This window comes from Balaenoptera physalus, assembly GCF_965194825.1.
Source record: "Balaenoptera physalus genome assembly, chromosome: 3".
Taxonomy (NCBI): Eukaryota; Metazoa; Chordata; class Mammalia; order Artiodactyla; family Balaenopteridae; genus Balaenoptera; species Balaenoptera physalus.
This window is the reverse complement of record NC_138890.1, coordinates 169800570-169812848: the sequence shown is the minus strand read 5'-3', so window position 1 is coordinate 169812848 and position 12279 is coordinate 169800570. Positions and strand designations below refer to the sequence as shown.

Here is a 12279-nt window from a genome sequence, read left to right as displayed (position 1 = left end):
ATATTTTTAATAATATCAGAAGAAAGTAAAGGAAAATTTTTATTAAATTTCTAAGCACTGGTGAAACAATTATGAAGGAACTATTTGGCGACACTAAAATGAACTTCTTTAAACTTAAAAGGATAAAGTTAACAAGCAAATAGAGTGGGGGGGAAATGACAACAAAGGGTTAATATTCTTAAAAATAAATTCTGTTAATATCTGTAAGAAAATGCTGAATCTCAAGAACTAAACGGGTATAAAATAAGGACTAACAATTCTTTCACACATGTAAGTTCCCTTTCTCCCTTCTACTTTCTCTCTCTCTCCCTCTCTCTTCCCCTTCTCAAAAAATGGCTAATTATCACATAAAATTTTACAAATCTACCAAATACCATAATGACTAAACAATAGAACATATAAAAGGAAGCAATACTATCAAATTGATTAAAAAATTAATGATGATAATGATAGTAAGGTTTTAGCAAAACAAACTCTCTAACATATTATTGGTGAAGTACAAACGTCTAGGACACTTCTACAAAGCTGACTGGCAATCTGAGTAAAACTCACTGGCTCTGAAATAGCAAAGCAACTACAGCTATTCTGACTTAATGAATTAACCTTCAATTTTAAAAAAAGCTTTATAATAATAGCTGATATTATGAAGCATCTACTTTATGCTCCAAAATTTCTACTCTTCATAAGGTAGTGATAGTGTGAGGTATAAAAAACCAGAAAGCAGCAGTGGAATCCAGCTGTCTGCTACACTCCCCTTGTCATGATCCTTTCGCATTGTCTGTGATTTTTGTTAACTGAAAATAATATATACCTCTAGCAAAGAAGAAGCAGTAAATTCCATTATAGTGCCTTTACATGATAGAATGTTATGATGCATTAACATGAGATTTATTAACAATTTTCAATAAGATGATATAGGCAAAATTTTATGTCTAGTGTTATTTCAACTCTGTAAAACACTCACAAAAGACTACATTAACTGACAGCAGTGATTGTCTTTGGTGGAGGCATTACGGGTGAATTTTCCCCTTCTTTTACATAATTTCCATAATTAGCATTCACTATTTTAATCCTTTTTTTCATATTTTTAAACTGCAAAAATACAACATTCTTGAGAAAATTTTAGATAGTGAATATATGGCTCATAAAGGGCACACACCCTCAACCCCAGAGATAATCTACTGAGAGTTTGGTATGTACTGATGTATGTTCTAGCAGACTTTGTAACACACAGCCACTTGTGTGCAGAGACGGTGTGTGTGTGTGTGTGTTTACGATGAATGGGATTATATTGAATATATTATTCTGCAATCTGCTTTTTCCAGTTAATAAGGTACCATACACAACTTTCCAATACTTTTATAATCTGAATTTTACTTTTTATATCATTGCCATTAAAGTGAAGAACACTTTTCCGTTACTTGTGGAACAAGTACCAAGGGACGAGTGGCTCTGGAAAAAGGCGTATCTTCAAAAGTGATCCTACATCAGGCTCACGGGCTTGCTACAATTACTTATTTCTATGAAAGAATGAGCAAACGAATAGGACAGGTCCCTGCTTAAACTCCTTCAAGAAACACAAATTAATTGGCTTTGCTTTACCCGTCTTGCTAGATGATAAGCAGTGAGGTAGAGAGTCAAACAAGCCTTGAGGTGTCAGAAGTATCCTTTTGTAAGAAAAAGTTAAACGAAACACAAACCCACTTCATCTGATGTATCTGGCCAAGGGTATGGCCATGTTATCCCATGATTTAAGTAGGCCAATCTTGTTCAAACTTGACTCTTGTAAACATCTGCTTTTGCTCAGAATAAAAGATGCAGATTTGATACCAGAACACTTCTGTGCAACGTAATTATAAGACAGCCCAAGATAATTGCATATTTGCCCTAATATGTATAAGTAGCAGCATGTATAAGGCTACAAAATAAAAATGTCACATTTAGAAATTATATGGAGACCAAAATAGGTAATGCTATCTGAACTTATCTTGTAAATGAGCTATACATTCTGGATTACCAAAATATTCTTGATCAGGCCCTGTTTTGAGCAGAGCTATAGTCTAGGTGCTTGGACTTAGACTAATACACTCGGGGCATGCCGACCATGGAAAGCATTGGAACACCAAATGCACTCACTCCATGGAGTAGGTTTTTTCAGCTACAGTAGGCTTCATTAAAAGTGGCTTATGAGTAAATTCTGAGCATCCAAGCTAAATTTTGTTAAAGGACTCATACCTACTGGCCACTAAAACACTCTCACTCTCTACACTGGGATCTTTGAGCACTGCATGCAGATCAGGGCTCAATGAACTACAGCCTGAGGGCCAAATCCAGCTCAGCTTGACAAGTCTTTGTAAATAAGTTCTACCGGAACACAGCTACGTTTGCTCATTTACATATATCATCTGTGGCTGCTTTAGGCTACAACACAGAGCTGAGTTAGTACAACAGAGATGATATGGCCAGCAAATCCTAAAATGTTTACTACCTCACTGTTTGCAGAAAAAGTTTACCATCTCCTGATATAGACTGGTGTTTGAAAAACTGATTGCTTACTATCTATTGTGAGCTTTTCTTTAAGGACCTGAGTATTTCCAGTACAGAATAAAAGTGTGTCTGTCCTTATTCTCAGGAGCCATTCTTAGTGCTAAGAGGTAGTACTGGGTTAGGGCTTAGAACATCGGTTCACATCACAGCTCTGCCTCTGACTGCTTGTGAGATCTTGAGCTGATTACTTAACTTCTCTGTGCTTTCACTTTCTTTCTGGAAGCCTGCTCATTCATTCACTGCCATTTCTAACAGCAGAGATAAGCGATGCTCATCAACCATCACAGTACCTCAATCTATAAAACTGTTGGCTCCTTCATTTCCCATTTGAGTGTCCGACTTACCAAGGAGGGAAGGGATGGAGCGTTTCCTTGATCATGTATCACACCAAGGAGCCACAGTCACTCGGGCAGTGCAGCCGAACTCTCACACACCAGTGCTTCAAAAAAGAAAAGAAAAAAAACAGAGATTCTATTAACCCATTTTAAAAGAGGCCATGGTCATTTTTTATCAATTCTGGAAAGTTCCATGAATGCCCTGCACAACCAGCTGCCTTGGCACTGTAAGGCTTAGCACAGAACAATAGAACAACCTGGAATCACAAATGTGACAGCCCTAGCCTCGCATCCCATGCACCAATGCACTTCTTTCTTCAGAAAAGAAGAAATAAAAATTCAAATGTTAATATATGAGAACAAATCTCATGAAACTAATGAAAGGACCATCATTTCACACCTATTTGAATTACTTTTAGCAGTTTGAACATCAAATTCAGACAGGTTGCGTGAATCTACCCATTTTATGATGGCTCTTTCATTCTGTTTTTGGGAATATATAGTACCTTAAGTAATGCATTTCAAAAAATAGGAGATAAAGGCAGAAGGTATAGAATAAACTATACTAGATTTTGAGCTTGTATTTTTATTTACATATTAATTTAGTTGATGCACAATATGATAACTTTATTTTAAAAAGGAATTGTAAACCATAAAAATAATTCACTTTACTAAAACCAAGTAAAGTTATCCAATCTGCTCATTCAATTTAACACATAAAAATCCTGAAAACTCGATATCGGAATGTGATGAAAAACTACCACAAAGCACCAGCCTCCCTAGAACCATGTATGCCAGAAATTGAAGAAATGGGTTACTTTCCATTTCCTATTCAAAAAAGAAATGTGTCCATTACTATTTAAGGATGCCTGTCACTTCATATACTACAATTTGGGGGCTCGTGCTTTTCCTGTTGTCCTAGTTCATGTAGTGTCTTTCTACTCTCTTCACTCTGCAGTTTCTGGCTGCCATAAACCTCAAACACACTGATGTTGCCTATCCCAACACAAACACTTGAGTAGCAGCTGAGGATGATGATGAGAAAAGGGGGAGAAGAAGTTCCCAGAACATTCTGGAACATTCTGGCTATCCCTCTATGCAATGATTCCTACACTGTCTACTTAGTAATTATCTAAAGGCCATCATCTGCCTGCAGAAGATCAACTGAATTACAGCATCTGGAAATTTATAAGATTTTCTATCTGCTGAAATGCCATTTGAAAGTCCTGAGGTTCAGAGGTGAGAGGGCGGTGGCTTGGTGACAATGTCTCTCTATGAGGCTCCTGGCCTCCATGAGGTGCCTTTGGTAAGTTCATGGGAAGCAAGTGGGTGATCCAACATATTCAGAACTGCCCGGGAAGGCGCCACAGCCCAGGTGCACTCATGCACTGCAACATCACTGATCCCTATGAGGTCCCAGCTGAGTCTTTGAAAGTCTGTGACTTCATACTTTGGAAAGGAGGAGGTGCAGATGCAAATCCTTGAGGCCAAAAGAGGAGTAAGGGAGCTCTCCCCAAGGTAAGAAGGCATACTCAGCCCAGGAAAAATTCCTAGGAGCAGCCAATTCCTTTCTCACAACACCAATAATATCTCCTTTGGGTGTGGCAACCAATATGTTAGTTGAGGCTTCTTTATTAAACAGCATGCTTGAATACAACAACTTCCTCTCTTGAGCCCTAAAAAAATCTATTTTACAATTAGTACTAAAATTTCTTTGCATTTGTTTATCTCTTAATAAAGTTGGACAGGTCCATTGGTTATTGCCATGAATACCCAGCAATTCCTACAGACTCCCATGAGTCAGAATTAAATTAAAAACAGGCCTGCTAATTAGGTCTGGAGGCTAAGCGCTCCCATCCTCCCTCAGTGAGATAATAAATTAGCTGATGTGGCCTCTCAGCTAGGACATCCAAGAGTCACGCCTACAGAGAATGGCCAGCCTCTTAAACGGCAAAGGACACAGAGGCCAAAAAACACATTGGAAGAAACCAGAAGCATTGACACAACCCCATGACAAATACCACAGGAAGAGAACATCCCTGCTGAATCCAGGCAGGGACAGCCTGCAACCTGGACAGCCACACACTCCAGGCCCAAACTTCAGACTTCAAAAGTGAGTCCCTTCCTTGTGAAAAGGCAACACTCAAGGCACAGAATGCCCATCGAGAGTTCACACAGCTTGGGGGACAACAGGACTCCCTTTAGAATCTGAAATCTAAACCAGAAACTAGTTCCAGCAGCAGGATCCAGGGACATACACGCTGAGAGGCTGTAACTATGCCTGTAGTTACATCAAAGGTGAAAAGCACATTTTACCACCCTGGCCCAAGACAGCCAAGCAAACAGCATCAGGACCTTCTACTATGGAGGGTAAAGCCTTGCCTGGGTACGCATGCCACCCTCTAAAGGAATATATACCATTCAACATGACACCCACGTGTTTTAAGCAGTGTAGGGTCAGGAGCGGAAACCACAGCAACAAAGCAGTGACCTTGAATAGGCTAAGCTGAAGTCACGGATATTGGCCCCTTCAGGTCTGGAAGTTGAGCTCTCCCATCCTCCCCCAGTGAGGTCATAAATTAGTTGATGTATAAACCGTAAATCACTGACGTATTTTCCAGAAAACTGAGGGAAACTTCAAAAGGTTAAGAAGGTACAAAACCCCAGAGGGTCATCTCAGACTGAGGTTGGAATATTTTAAAGTGGATATTTAACTCCCCATTAAATAAGAAACTGCTTATGTTTTATTAATATATATAAATGTCCCCATTTGACTCGATTCCATATTACCCTTATTATTTTCTCTTTTACTTAATATCATCTTTAGTAGAAACAATTCCTGCGTCCTCTGCCTCATGATTCTCTATTAGAGCCTCACCACAGAAAAAAAGCTGCCACCAGGAATATGTGGACCAGCTGGGGAGCACGCAAGGCCAGTCTATCTGAAAGGCCACTCCCATGCACAGCTAAATTGGAAGGAAGGCTCAAAGGAGCAGCTCCAAGGAGCTAATAGACTAGAAAAGCAGACAATTAGGGCATGTTAACATGAAAAAGAGAGGAGACTTCATCCAAAGGAAGGGGGTGTCATGGAAGCCTCAGTAAAATGCCAGGATGAGAGTGGTATTTAGGAGAATCAATATGGCAGCTCTGCAGAGAATAGACAAGAATGGGAGGAACCACGGGCGAGAAGCTGCCACAAGAGAACTTTAGGTTTTAAAATATTTTTTTTTAAAAGACTATAAATCATAGCCCATTTTTGCAAAACATTAGTTGTATAGGAACATCAGTCTAGAAACTGAGTATGGACCCAGGAGGAATGAATGTCTTTGAAATTAAGACAATAACAAGCTCTGAGAATCAGAATCTTCTTACTAGGAATGAAGATACAAAATAAGTAAAGGATATTGTTGTTCCCTCCCTCGTCCAACACCACTCAGAGGTGCACAAGGAGTTGAAGAAAATGGGTTGACTGTCTCTGTACACGCCATGCCGCTCCCCTTCCTGACACTTTCCCTGACTTCGCGGTCCTGCGTGAGGTCACCTCTGACAGTCTCTGCCGTTCCCTTTCAAACACGTGTGCCTCGCTGGATGGTGCTTGGAGAAATCAACAGCAGACACTGAGGGTAAAGAAAGACGCTGCCTGAAAGTAAGGCAGGCTCCTGTGGGCTGGGAGGGTCATCAGAAACCCCCAGGCATCCAGAAAAAGAAAAGTGCCAGCAACAGGAACAGGGAAAGGGGCAGGAAAGCAAAAATGGTAGAGAGGAGAGGGGGAAGAGGGAAACAGGAAAGAAGGACACTTAGAAAAGCAGGGAGGGGAAAGAGAAGTAAATACACAAGCAGCAGCCTGCAGAGACACTGGGGCGCTCTGAAAGGTGCAGACTTCTAAGGACATAAGTGATCGCAGGCAGGCTGGGCTCCAGGCAAGAGGGACGAGGGCAGAGCCTCTGCTCCTAAGTTCCTAAGCAAAAATCCCAGCATTCAAGAAAACAACGTGAAGACTGAAGACGAAAAGCCAAATGCACGTAAAGCTTGAGGTGATGAACAAAGCATCTGGTAAAGGCAGCGGTCTGTACAGGGCCATTCTGAGCGTGCTCTGGGGAGCGGCCACCTGTCCCTCACCTCCGGGCAGATGGTGGCTGGTGTCAGGGGCTGGTCCACCGGGCCAGATCTCCCCAGATATAAGACGGCCAACCGCTTTACACTTAAGATGGGGTCAGGATTCACGTTTTGAAAAGTGTTTTGTTTTTAAGACAGGTCTGTTGTTTGTTCAATATCCCCATCCAAACTTTGAACATTATTTGACATTATGATGTCCATTGCTAGGGCTGGTCTCCAGGGGTTCCTACTCTGGCCCTAAGACAGCCAGAGATTTAAAGAAGGGAAATGGTGACATTTGGTACTTGTCTTTTCTAAATGTAGGTGAGATAATTATCAAAGAGATTTTTTACTAAGTGGTCTTGATTAACATGTGGCATTATTTGTATAGAAATGAATTAGTTGGTTATTAAAGAGATTATTTCTGATTTGGGGAAAGCCAAAGGGTGAATTCCTTGAGGACAGACACAGTGTGTCCTCACGTGGGGACACAGGACCTCACATCTGGGTCATTTCACGACACAATCATCTGGCTCCGAGACCAGCAGAGGTAAACCCTACTTCCCTGAGTAGAAGAGACACTTCTGACAGTCGTATCCAAAGAGCAAGACGCACAAGGAAAAGACATATCCTTCCTGCTTGGAGCCTTCCCACCCAGATCTGCGCCGAGACCCCTCTCTCCATCAGACAGTCGTCACTGTGAAATGTGATGGTTTAGAAATATTAGACACAGCTGAGAACTACAGAAAAGGGAAGGCGGAAATTGGGGATTTCATTTCTCAAAGCGTTGACTAATCCTAACAACATTTGGGAAGAAAGAAACCCAATTGTTTTCCATTTCGTCTTCCTGTAGCTCATCCTTTGGTGAGTATTTAAAGCTGGTAGGAATTGCTGACCCTGGAACAAATATATTGCCTCAGTAACTGACACAAAGCTTGTGTAAAAAACTCTTTCTATTCCTCTGCTCCCACACCAGACAATGAGACATGTTCTGAGCTGCCAGGAGGCATGGGAGCAGAGAGAAAGAAAGAGCAAAAAATGACAACTTTATTCAAGCAAACAAGTTGCCCAAAACTAAGCGACTGCTCAAAATGAGCAACTTCTAAGATCGGCTCTCTAAGGACACCAACGTCTCTGAATGGTGACTACTTTCTTCTTTCTGCTGCCATGTGCCTAGTTTTCAAAGGACAGCCTCACTTTTCACGCAGGCAGTTTTGAAGCTCTTGCACAAGTGGTTAATTTGCATGGGCAGTTGGCCTCTCAGCTTTCATTTTGACAGCTAAATTGATCCGTCCTTTGTAGACTAGAATATCAGTACCCAGAGAAAGAAGGCTGTCTGAGGCTTTTTGAAAAATCTGGTCTCTCAATTCCTACTTATTCAGAACAACACACTCAAGAAGACTACCCTGTAAGCAGTAGCTTGCCCACACAAAAGAGATTCAAGACTCAACTTGGGCTCGAAATTCAAGATTTAACTCAAAAAATTACTTAACTACTGTTGCTACTTCTGTTAAAGAAAACAGGACGGGCTTGGGTTCTTAAATCAGCCCTTTGGTCATTACATAGGAAGAAGGCAATGCCTGCCACAGATTAAACTCACAACTGACACCAAAACCCTCTCAGGACGAAGCTGAGCTAAGGCAGACAAAGGTCTCATGCAAGAGCATGAAGGAGAAGACGGTTTTTATCCCTGGAAAGATGGCAGAATGTGAAATTCACAATGAACTGTTACTGAAACGGCAATGGAGTAGATCACTCAGAAAAAATATTTTCCTAAAAAAAGAACAGATAGAAGAAGTCTTTTGGAACTTTCCAGCTACAAAGGATGCTCTCTCTCCAATTCAGTAGAGAGAAACATAAAGATGTTTTCCTTTAACTCAGTAAGGACAATCAGATTAGTACAAACCCATACAAACCAATCCAATATGCATGCTGGGCTGTGTCAGTTCTGGGTTCTCCATGTCTTCATTTATTTTATGTGCCCAGACTCTAATGCTGCTGTTTTACATGGGATACAGCAACCTGGGCCAAGCAAATCGTGTTTTGATTTAACAGTGAAACTATGCCCTTGTTTTTTGGCTTAAATCCAGCAAATGCACTGAAATCATTTCAGAACGTTCATATCTCCAAAGGCATGAAGAATAATGGACATTTAAAACCTGCTGAAATCAGTCCCAGTGACCTGTTGGGTCTTCCATTGTCAAAGGTGGGCTCCAAGACTAAGAAAGAAGACAACTCCTTTCTTCATTACTGCGAGAGGCCAAGTTGCTCAGAGATGCATTTGTTTCATGCTTTTGAGGCTACAGCAGGATTAACACTATATGAATCCCTGGCTGTGTTGCATACCCCAAAATCTACTTCTGTTCTATTTGCCAGCCTCTTAATATAAATTAGTGATAAAAATAAGAAATAGGCTACTCTGTGTTGAACCAGATGGTGTCTAACTTTCCTATAAACATGGCTGTGTTTAGAGTGTTTACACATGTAGGGGACTAAAAAGATCTTCATTTCTTTACATTTGGCAACGAGTCATGTCACCCATTTCAGCACAAACTGTACTGAAACTTCTTCCCCAGGAAGAACCAGCATAGCTTCACAAATGTTTAAAAACAACCATGTCAGCTGCCTTAGATTAGTCATGAAGCCGTTCTTCCCATCCTGCAGCCTCCAGCAAGGACAAGATCTGATCAAATCGGACTCGCTAACTGGAACCAGAAGGCCGGGCGTGTCCTGATGCAAACCTGCTGTAGAAAAGACACTCTTTTTTGTATGAATCAAAGACGCTTTCTCCATTTTCTTTGCGACACGCACCCTTAAACATGTCAGCCCACGACCCTGACTTAAGGGCGTCCCCCCTACCTGCATCTCTCTCCCCGCCCTTGATTAGTGACACCATGGACCAAAATATCAGACCTGGGACAGGAGTGTTGAATAATGGAGAAACATCTGAGCTTACTGACTATTAAAGGAGCCACAGTCAATTGCTAACCACCGCATTCAATACAAGCCCTGCTCCGCTGGACTAAGTGGAAAGGAAACGAGACTGGTTTGAAAGACAGACGGCATTTTACAAAATTGTGTTCCGTTCTCTTGCACTGACAAGCTCTACCAGCAAATGTGACAACACAGGGAGAGTGATCCAGGTCACCCCCAGTGACTGTCTGCCCTGTCCCTTCTCCCTGCCTCCACCACGGGGTGGGTTTGGGTTTCCTTTTCATAAACCGTCAAGAAGACAAATCCCTCCTCTTTTGGATGGACAGGATGAAACTGACCACTGCCATTGCTTTGTTTTGTTTTTTTCTTTTGATTTTACAAGCTACCGAGAAAGTAACTCCCCTCCTTGTGGTACGTATGAAGTTTATTTATGAATCTGAATCAAGAACTCTGTATTTCTTGCCCTTGTGGATTATATCTTGTTGGCTCAACCTCGTCACTCAAGCCAATCATCCTAAGAGCCGTTCCTGCATCCCAGCTGGTTCTCTGAAATCCACGTGTCCCCTTTGTCCCCATGCGATGCAGTCACCCCTCCTCTGTGACCAGGACACCCAGTGCCCGCCTCTGGTTATATCATATCACCCTCTGTTGTTTATTTGTCTGCTTCCCCCATCAAGGGCACTCATCCTGTCCCGTTCAACTTTGAGTCCCCAAGCCCAGGCTTAGGTAGATGGGCAAACATCCGATAAGGTTTCCTTCATTTTACTTCCAGGCGTGTGCAGATGATAATGGACCCATGGACCCAGGGGAATAATCCTAAAGTCAGCTTCTTGAGATAGTCTTCCAACTTGGCATCACATCATCCAATCTGACAGCAATCAAAATCACCCAGAAAAACAGAGCACGCCAAACCTAGGTGGGATCGAGATGCTGCCTGGCCCTCCTCCAGGTCTAGAAGATGCCAGGTGCTCAGCAGGTGCCCGGGCAGGAGACGGTGGGTGGCGGCTGTGTGGGAGAGAAAGTCCTGAGGAAAGGAAGTCACACCTTCCTGGACCAGAGGCTTGAGGCTTGCCTTGATCCCATCTCTGCTCAAAATAAAATTCTCCTTTCACCTCTCTTTAGAAGGATTTCAAGTCTCAGAGGCGGCTTTCTGACGTTACTCCTACAGGTTTGGGTCCCCTTTCTCACATCCTGTTTATGCTCTTGTAAGATCCAAACTTATCCCAGACTCTCCTGTGCAAAGAAGCCAAAATTGCTCTCTTCTTATCTATTAAGCCGACTGACATATACAAGGGTCCTTCTGCAGACTCCCTGGGGGAGCTGCCTCCACTCCCCCCGAAACCTCTCTAGGGGCTCAGAGATGTCCCCATGGAGAGATGGCCGCTCACGTGAACAGTCAGGACAGGAGAACAAGGGCAACCCGGTGGCCGACAGTGACCAGTCAGGAAAATGCCTTTCCTTAGTGATACACACATTATTTTTTGTAAATCGAATGCTTATACTGATAATTCCCTTAGTAAACCCATTTTTCACAGCTATCAGGTGAATTGCTAAGTAAAAATTACTCTAAGTTCTGAGCTAATAGTGTCCATTTGAACTGGAGTGTTTCCTACGTAGCAATTCTGCAGCGATTGATTAAAACAAAATCCACAGTGTTTTGTTCTTGGGCTTCTGTTCTCTCTACAATCACGGGTTTCAGGTCCCTTCACCCACGCAGTGTCCTGAACATACTTGACCCTTGGCTGATGGCCTGCTCACCCTATGTCCCTTCTCCCCAGTTAACTGCAGAAGAAGGAAGTATAAAGCAGCTCCCTTTCACCCTCCAGTTTTCCACGTCACACGTAGCTTTAGAAAACATGAACGGGCTCTGCCCCACGTGAACATGAAATTATGACGTGCTTTACCCAGTTAAAAACATAAAAGCATTTTAGATAATTTAGCACCAGAAAATCAATCTGTGCTTGGGGACATTTTATGCTTGACTTTAAAATGTGCATTTTAATCTCGATGTTATGTTTTTTGACTCCGTTCATACTTAGGCCTATAGAAGTGATGCTATTCCATGAGGGTAATGAGCCCAACAATTGAATCCAGCTTTAAAGAAAGGTCTATATGACTCTAGTGAAGAGGACAAAACAGTGATACAGAAAATAAAGTCAAGTGACAGCAGGACACAGACTTGTCCTTGCTTTGGGATTTTGTTTTTCAAACTATATACTCATGTTAAAATAAGACATTCTTGTCACATCAGGTTTCTCATCCACGTCCCCTCTCTTGGACCAGCAGACAGCTAGCCTCTCAGCACAGTGTTGGCGCAAAATCTGTCTCTCTCTCCTCACACATTTCACCAGAGGAACTACAGTCTAAT

General features: G+C 42.1%; 1 protein-coding gene across 5 annotated transcripts in view; it reads right to left on the bottom strand.

Moving 5' to 3' along the window:
* SEMA5A (semaphorin 5A) overlaps positions 1-12279 on the bottom strand; it is a 537896-nt gene that overhangs the window by 411236 nt on the left and 114381 nt on the right. For all 5 annotated transcript variants that reach the window (XM_082454374.1, XM_082454372.1, XM_082454375.1 and 2 more), the window contains exon 2: positions 2892-2986. The gene's annotated coding sequence lies outside the window, so the exon portion shown is untranslated. The remainder of the gene's footprint in view (positions 1-2891; positions 2987-12279) is intronic.